This window comes from Lygodium microphyllum, chromosome 12, assembly GCF_053477565.2.
Source record: "Lygodium microphyllum isolate KBCC chromosome 12, Lygodium_microphyllum_v1.1.10, whole genome shotgun sequence".
NCBI classification, from domain to species: domain Eukaryota; kingdom Viridiplantae; phylum Streptophyta; class Polypodiopsida; order Schizaeales; family Lygodiaceae; genus Lygodium; species Lygodium microphyllum.
This window is the reverse complement of record NC_141146.1, coordinates 120721684-120730743: the sequence shown is the minus strand read 5'-3', so window position 1 is coordinate 120730743 and position 9060 is coordinate 120721684.

Here is a 9060-nt window from a genome sequence, read left to right as displayed (position 1 = left end):
TCCATTAAATGTGCTTTTTTCTACAATTTTTACACTCTTTCTCACATGACTTTGAATGTGTTTTCTATATAAGAAAATTTGAGGGGTTGTTGGTTACAAACATGTGTGGCTTTAGCCATAGTTCTATAACCAACATCTCCCTTGTTTTTTTTTCTATGCTTCTTATACACTCTTTGTTGAAATGCATGGATCTTAGCATGGCTATGGTGGCTTGAAGACATAGAGTGAAGTCATGAAGACATAGGGTTAATGAAGGTAGAATTGTAATATTTTCACAATGAAATATTAATCAGCCCTAGACCCTGCACACCCCACACAAAAAACAGTTAAAATAATCTCCCCATGATAAAAGACCCTTGGCTAAGTCGTGTATGGGAGACCGTGGCTAAAGACACCCGTGCTCCAAAAAAACACCAGCCCGCGTCGTGTATGGAAGACCGTGCCTAAAGACCCGTAGTTCCACGCGAGAACACCCCTCCAAAGGGAAAAGGGATAATGGATCAAATTTTAGCATTTTTTTTAAATAATCCCTCCCCCTCAGCTGTTGCATGGCGGGGGAGAGGGATTGTGAGAGGGAGTATGAGTTTGTGTGAGTGGTGGAGGGCATGGGGAGGAGGCATGCAGCCCACCACTTGGGTGGCTACCCCCCCCAACCTTAGCCTATAAGAACCTCCCCCTTTAACTTGAGGGGAGGAGAGAGGAATTGTGAAGCCTGCCCGTGCCATTGCTGCCGCCTGCTGTCATTGCCCGCTATCACTACCATCATCACCGCCTGCTGCTGCCACCGTCAGGCTGCGCTGGCGTCGCCATCCTCACCACCATCATCATCATAATTGTCTTCGTCGTCATCTTCCTCCTCTCCAATCATTCTTTCCCCACGTCATTCTATCCTGACAGAAGCTTGGAAGCTTCCATTAAAGGCCTCCATAAGCCCTATTCACCCGCGCTTTTCAAGTTTTCTTAAAACCCTATCTACAAGGGCCGAGTCCTGCGCAGAGGAGAAGACATTGGACAAAGAGGATTTGAATGCGGAAGTAACCCAAGGGGGGAGTTGCTACTATGAAATTCACTACATAAATGGCTCCTAAGCAGAAGTCATGAGGCGCACACGTGGGAGCTTCCAACCCGAGTACACGTGTGGACAACGCTCCGATCCTTAATGCCCAGGTTCTTAAAAATTAATTCCACATGAAAGGATGCATTAGGCATGTTTAATTTTTGTAGGGAAGTTATAAATGCATTTATTTAAAGTTAGTGCATGTTGAATATTTGAAATTGCTCGCACTCCCCTTGACAAGCGTAGTTGCAATCTTCTTGAACATATAAAGCATAACTTAGAAGATGATATCGTGCTAAGAAGGATAGAGCTTATGTCACATGATGCACTTACGAAGTAAATTCATGGTTGTGGTTCATATAGAGGATCATCTTAGATGCCCATTGAATGATGTCCAAATCATCGCAATGCATGGAAAGGAATTACGAAATTTGCAAATTGCATGCAAAGATGGTTGCATTTTAGGTCGGGCTAAGTGCTAAAGAAAGGATTAATTTAATGTTGGACTCATGGTATTCGCTCATGCATGGAGTCATTGTATCTAAGTTTGAATGCATCTGCATTGAAAATATTAAAGCTTTGATTCCGTTGCATCATTATAGTTTAGGGCAAGGGAAAGAAATTATCATTGTAAATCTTATAGTTGCATTGAAGGAAAAGGTTTATAGTCTTGAAATCATAAGTTGCATGAAATGATACTTCGCATATATCTTGCAATTTCTTGCATCTTTTAGGAAAATGTACTTGCTAATTAGAAGGAAGATTTGCATCTTTAAAAAGGATGATCGTCTCTAATCGTGGGTTAGTTAAATCAACTAAGTAATTCACATATAGTTGAGTTTCCCACATGAAAATCATAAAGGTGCGATTAGATTGCACATGACGATCACCTCAAGTGCTAGGTAGGGTTAAGTTACGTTAAAATTCTGCCTAGTATCACATTTGGGATGTCAAGTCAAGACTTTCGACCCTAAAGGTCCTACCCACATTCATGATATGTTAGGGTTAGCTGAACTCCTATGCAAGAACGATCTAAGGTTCTCACCCTAGTGATCGGATGACCAAATACTAGGCCTCCGTATGGATTTAGGAACCCTAGGGCCAAAGTGTTATCGGCCTAGTAGGGTCAGGGTTGGATTGGGTCAATAGGACTCCCAAACCCTATATCTTGGTCAAAGGTATTCTTGACCAAGGGATGTTGAGTGTTGAAATGACTTGTTTTTTGGTTGATTTTTGTTGTTTTTGAGAGCTGAATGGTTGATTTTATGAGATGATTGATTGGTTTGGAAGTGGTTTGAGAGTGTTTTGGATAGGTTGGAATGGTTTTATTGAGTTCATGATGTTTATCAGTGAAGATATGAGGTTCTGTAATGTTCTGATAGGTTCTGATTGGTTATGTATACCTTCTGTATAGCTTCTGTTTTGTTCTGTTTTGTTCTGATTGTCGTCTGTAAGGAGGGATGAATTGATGATTGAGATCTTTTGAAAGATTATTGAGTGATTTTTGATAGTTTGGAATGGTTTGAGTATGAGTTATGAGGTTTTGATGACCTTCTGTAGGTCTTCTGTAGAGCTTCTGTCTCTGTTCTGTTTTATCTCTGTCTTGTTCTGTACTGTAGCTGTTCTGGTACTGTTCTGTGACTGTTCTGTGTGCTTCTGTATGTGTTCTGTTGGATGAGAGTGTAGCTTGGGAAAGTTTTCTAGCCTTGGAAAGATGTGAATACAAGTGCAAAAGAGTTGAAAGAAGTGAAAGAAGTAGCTGCTGAAGACTCAAGTGAAGACTGGAGTGAAGTGACAGTAGTGAGCTATGAAAGGACACTGTAGTGGCTCTGGTGACTCTTCATATCAGACATACCTCTTGGGAGGGGTATCCATGACCTAAGAAGGATTATTGAGAGTGATTTTGAGAGATTGTAGTGAGGATATGATGTATTATTGATGGAGAGAGAGAGGGAGAGTCAGAGATAGTCAATTCTACTGAAACAGAGTGATTGTATGTGAGAGATTGAGAGAGAAGACTATGAAGATATTAAAGATGAATACTATGTGATGTATTTCCATTCAAAGATGGTGTATTCCTTTTCTTTCTTTGTTCTATTGATGGATTTTATGAAGATATTGAAGAATATGATTGATTCTATCAAATTTGTGGAAGATCTACATGATGCTGCATGAAGATTTGTTGTGCCTGGTGTTCTTTTCTTCATTGTGATCATATGAAACATAATAAACAAGCTTGTTGATGTTACAAGATAGATTTTCTTGCAAGAGAATTCCCTTTTCCTTGGTGTTCCTCTTGGGGCTCCAAGGGATACCATGTGATGGGAGAAATAATCCCACAAGTTAGGTGCGACACTTATCTCGTGCAACAAGTTGCAACACCGCATGGTTTTGCGCAAAAATCAAAATAGTATTGCCACTCCTTAGAACAAGGTTGGCGAGTTTTAAGTACAAGTCTAATTTTCTAAAGGATGAGTAGGCATCCTGCTACATGACCCTTCCTTGGGCTGATTTGCCAAGTTAGGGAAAATATGAATTGCCTAGCAAGCAATTGACCAATGAAGTGAGGACAACGGTGTCAGAAAGTTTTCTGTTCATAATATAAATCATAGAATTCTTATGATCACGGAAAAACTTTATTAGGATTTATATGAGGAATTTTCATACATAACTCAGTCATTGTTACCCAACAACCAACTTAGATATCACAGTTTCATAAGTTCTTTTGTAACTGTCATACAATTTTCAGTTGTACCATGTATATTGATAAAAATTAAGTCTATGGGAACCCACAACTTGATCACTGGAAGTAATTGACAGTTTGCATGCTAAGTCACATTGGTTCAAGAGGAAAATATGGTTGGAAATCAAGAAAAGTGCCAAAAGTCCACTAGGTTCATGTGGGACTTGAAATAATGGACTAAAATGACTTGTAAGTGACCTAAATGTTCAAAATGATAAGTGGGAGCTGAGCAAGATGTAGCCCGCATTTTTCGGCACAAAATATGGGCCTGCATACCTATGGCAAATGGAGAATGAGCTGTGGGCTATGGTGCATGCTCCAAAGTATGCAAACTCAAGGCAAATTGGAGCTGAAGAAGATACAAACAAGAAAGGTGAGAGCTCTTCTTACCCGTCCATTTGGTATGATGAAAATGAATGGTATGACAGTCCATAAAAGGGGGAAACCTGAGAAAAAGTATTCAGCCTGCTCTTATGTATGTATTCTCTCATTTCTTTTACCATATTCATGGTCCAATGAAGCCCGTCTTGTACCCAAGTACTTGAGTGACTTTGGGGCAAGCAAAGGGGAGGATTTTGAAGGTGTATGGGCTGTTATGGACTAAAAAAACCAGTCATAAATAGGGTAGCCCACTGTTCTTGTCCATTTTGATAAGTAAAGAAGTGATCTATGTGGCTATAAGAGAGGAAATCAACCTCTTAACATCAGGGCTTCACTTGTGAATGATTAGAGGAGCTTATTCATGGGATTATGTGTACTTTTGGAGTTTGATTATGGGCTAGAAATTACTATTTTAAAACAGGGCTAAAGTTAAATTTATGCTTTATCAATGCATTTGATGAGCTTTTGATCTATGTCTTGAATGTATTTGAGTCTATCATCAAAATACTTGTATCTTGGAGTTGTTATCCATCCATGTTCATGAAATGAAAACCATTTGAGCTTGCATTTGAAATATGCATTTGGATTAAAACTGAGATTATCCCTAAGTGTATTGGCATATTATCCATATATGCATTTGATGTAATCAAGACAAAGTCTTTCATTCCATTCATGTATGCTAAATAAACAAAAAAAGCTTGATATCTTCTTCATTTCTAAAACCCAAATCTTATCAAACCCCAATCTTTCCTCCTTCTCCAAACCTTGAATCCCACACTCCTCCTCTGATCTAAACCCTGGTGGTAGACCTTCAATCCCCAACACAACAACAATGGTGAACCCGACGTGAAGGTCAGCCCGCAGAAGAGGAAGTACAATGGGAGAATCATCAAGTTCGGAAGGAGATGCCTTACAACAATTGGTTCGTCTGATGCAAGAAAGCCAACAACAACAATTGCAATTTCAGCAACACTTGCAACTGCAACAACAACGGAGATAAGAAGAAGAACGAAATGATGCCGCTGCCATTAAAGCTTTGGAAGTAGTTGGGCAAGAGCTCAAGCAATTTAATGGGCAAAATGTGTCCTCTTTTATCCGCCTCTATACTAACAAGATGGTATTTTTTGGATTTCCTCATCATGCTTGGAGCCGATACTTTGCTTGTTTGGCCGTGCATGGCCTCCACGACCGAATTCAAGGTCTTTTTCAAAAAGATGCGGGATGGTCTGCATTCAAGAAGGCTCTTCGAGAAGAATTTTTTCTTGAATATTTTGGCCTCATGACAAAGAAAGTCTTCACTGAATGGGTTGAAAGGCCCAATAAGGGACTAACCGCCACTGCTCTTCACCGCAAATTTGAAAGCAAATTTGCTCAACTAGATCCTAATGATCACCAAGGTATGGAAAGCTAGAAGATTGAATTATTTCTAAAGGCTACGGATCCTTTTCTTCAAGAGAAGCTAATTGATTGGCTTGATGATCGTGACTCTGAGACGGAATTGAAGACTGCTTGGAGTGATGTCACTGAGGCAGTTAATATGATTGCTTGAAGAGAGTGGATGCGCCTAAAATGGGGATCTACCTCTGCACCAACTGAATCCATGAAGGAGCCTGTTCTTGTATCTAGACCTCTTGTCTCTATGGCCAAGCAACCAAGAAATCCTGTTGTTCCACCTCCAAAAAAGGATGTCATGGATGAGCTAATTAAGAGCATGCAGGATCTCCATCTTAATCTAATGGAGATTAATTCCAAGGTGGAAAGGCTTGATGTGAAAGTGGAAGAAAGAGGATGGACAACTGCCCAAAGTCTTGTATGAGAAGGCTTCAAAAGACGCTGTATCTGGTGTGATAGCCTACAACATGATAAGAGGGAGTGCGGTGCATTCTGTGAAGCTGAAGTGCAAAAATTAGTCTTTTGGAAGGATGGTAAAATTCATGCAACCAAAATCGGGCTTCCTCTTGAGCCAAATTTTGGTAATAGTGGCATGAAGAAAAGACTGGAGGATTTGGCAACAAGAACAGCCTATGCAGCCCATGTATAAGAAAGAAGCTCATCTCCACAACATGCAAGAAGAAAATGATGCTCATTTTATTCCTAGTAGTCACTGCTCCCATACCCATTGGGCAAGGGCGACCACTGAAACCATTGTCAAGATTGGAGAAAAAGAGACTCCATGCATTGCCCTTATAGACCATGGCTCGAAAATCAATGTCATGTCAAGAAGTCTCTACGAGAATGGAAAATGGCCCATAGATGTGGACACAGGATGGTGCATGAAAGCAGCCAATAACTCCTCTAGTGACCTCTATGTGGAATGCCCTTATGTACAAGTTACTATTGGTAATGTAAAAGATGAATTTCATTTCTTTGTTCAAGATTCCTACAGCTATCCTATCATTCTTGGTCAACCTTTTATTTTTGAGTCTCGTTTGGAGACAAAGGCCCTTGATGATGGTTCATCATACGCTCGGATAAGAAGTAAGGATAATGACAAAGCTGTCCAATTTTTGACTGTATGTGTAAATCATCACCGGAATAGAGATCGACTGAGAGATCATCCTGTACCTCCTAATGCCCGAGAATTGAAGGGTTTTTGGGTAGCACTACTATAAGTGGAGGCTATGGCAGTGCTTCATGTCATAAAAATTTTCCTCCACATGTAAAGGGGGCTATGCCAAAAGCTAACTTGCAAGTTTTTACGGCCAATAGTGTGGGCTGTTATAAACAGTTTTCAACCATGAATAGGGTTAAAAGAAAGCATTTATGTCATTTGGAATGAGAGCTAAAGCAAATTTATGTTTTGGCTAAAAATGAAGAAATTTCAGGGCTATTTCATGGGCTGATTTATAATGATACATTGGCTGAAATACATGTAGCTGTTTATGCAAAAAATCAAGCTGGAAATCAGTCCATACAGGTATGCACATTAGATATTTATGACATAATTCAAGAATTTGTAGATCAATAAGCTTTTGGACAGCCAAACAAGGATGAGGTAAGAGTAGAAACAAAGTATAAGACAGTTGACAAGAAGATCAAGCCGGTGGCTACTCCTCTACCTCTCGAAAGTGAAGAACTGGCAGAAAGGGCATCCAAACAGCCAAGCCTTCGTGATCCCAAAGATATTGGTCACCAATTTATAGCTGAAAGTTTACAAGAGCTAAAAATTGGTGAAGACTCTTTTCTCTTGCTAGAGCTGAAAAGAAAATATTCATGCAGATGTTAAAGAAACATGGAAAAGCTTTTTCATTTCAGCCATAGGAAATTGGCTGTGCGGATCCAAGTGTTGTGGCACCAATGGTGATCTTCACGGTCCCACGTGTTCCTTGGAATCTTAAACCAATTCCGGTACCAAGCGCTCATTTGCCTAAGTTACTGGAGCTTTTAAATGAAAAGATAAAGATGCGAATATTGGAGCCATCTTCAGCTCCATATTCCAACCGATGGTTTATCGTACCTAAGAAGAATGGATCTTTGCGATTCATTCAAGATTTACATCCTGTCAATAAAGTCACTATTAGAAATGTTGGTTCGGGGCCAATTGTTGATGAATTTGCTGAGGCTTTTGCAGGTAGAGAAATTTATTCCATGGGAGATTTATATTTGGGCTATGACCAATTTCAACTTGCTTTGGAGAGCCGAGACATTACCACAATGAAGATGCCTCTTGGTTTAGTCATCATGTGTACTCTACCTCAAGGAGCTACAAATTCAGTAGCTCACATGATGAATGCCATGCATAAAGTATTGAGAGATTATATTCCCCAACTAACTCTTCCTTTCCTTGATGATGTACCGATCAAAGGATGTGAAGTTCATGAGAAGAATGAAGAACTCCATGAGCTTGGATGTCGCAAGTTTGTTTTCGATCATATTAATGATTGTGCTCAAATCTTGTCTAAATTGGAAGAAGTCCATCTTACTCTTTCAGGAGCTAAATTTGTTTTTGGAGTCGAAGATGTTCTTGTGGTAGGGCATATGTGTGGTCCATATGGTCGAAAGCCTTCTCCAACCAAGATTAATGCTATCAGCAAAATGTGAGAAGTATGCACAAATGTTTCGGAGGTGAGAAGATTTATTGGAGCATGTGTCTTCTATCTTATTTGGATTCCACATTTCGCTCATGTTGCTGAAAATCTTTATCAACTACTAAGAAAAGGCCAAAGGTTTATATGGGAAAAAGAGCATACTCAAGCTATTCGAAAATTGAAGAAATTGCTGATTTCTGCCCCCACCTTAAAGAGGGCTAATTACTCTAATGGACAGCCTATCATACTCACAGTGGACACAAGTCCTATTGGAATAGGATGGGCAGTCCGTCAAGACGACCTTGAGGGAAATAGATATGCAATTCACTTTGGAGCGAAGGTTCTTAATGAACGTGAAAGAAGGTATGCTCAAATTAAAAGAGAACTTTGGGGAGTTGTAACTGCATTGAAATGTGACTGGGAGTACTTCATGGGCGTACATGTAATAGTTGAAACAGATTGTCTTCCACTCTTGGGCATGATTGGTAACTGCTCCACTCCCAAAATAGCTATGCTAAGATGGATAGCCTATATTAAATCCTTGAATCCCGATTTGAAACATATTGTAGGAAGAGATAATCCAGTTGTTTGCAGACATGCTTTCGCGTGCCAGATATAAGGATGAGGAAGAGATGATGGATGAGAAAAAATCAGAGTCTATATTTGCTAAAAATGATGATGTAGTTGCGGGTTCATATCTAAAAACAACAAGTACAACTATACCTAATGATGGTTTAGTTGTCAAAAATGCAGGTACATCATTAATTACAATAAGTACAACAGGTTCAGCTGCTGAAACAAAATTTACAGCAGCAAAGAAATAAGAAAAAACCATGGAAGGACAGTGGGCA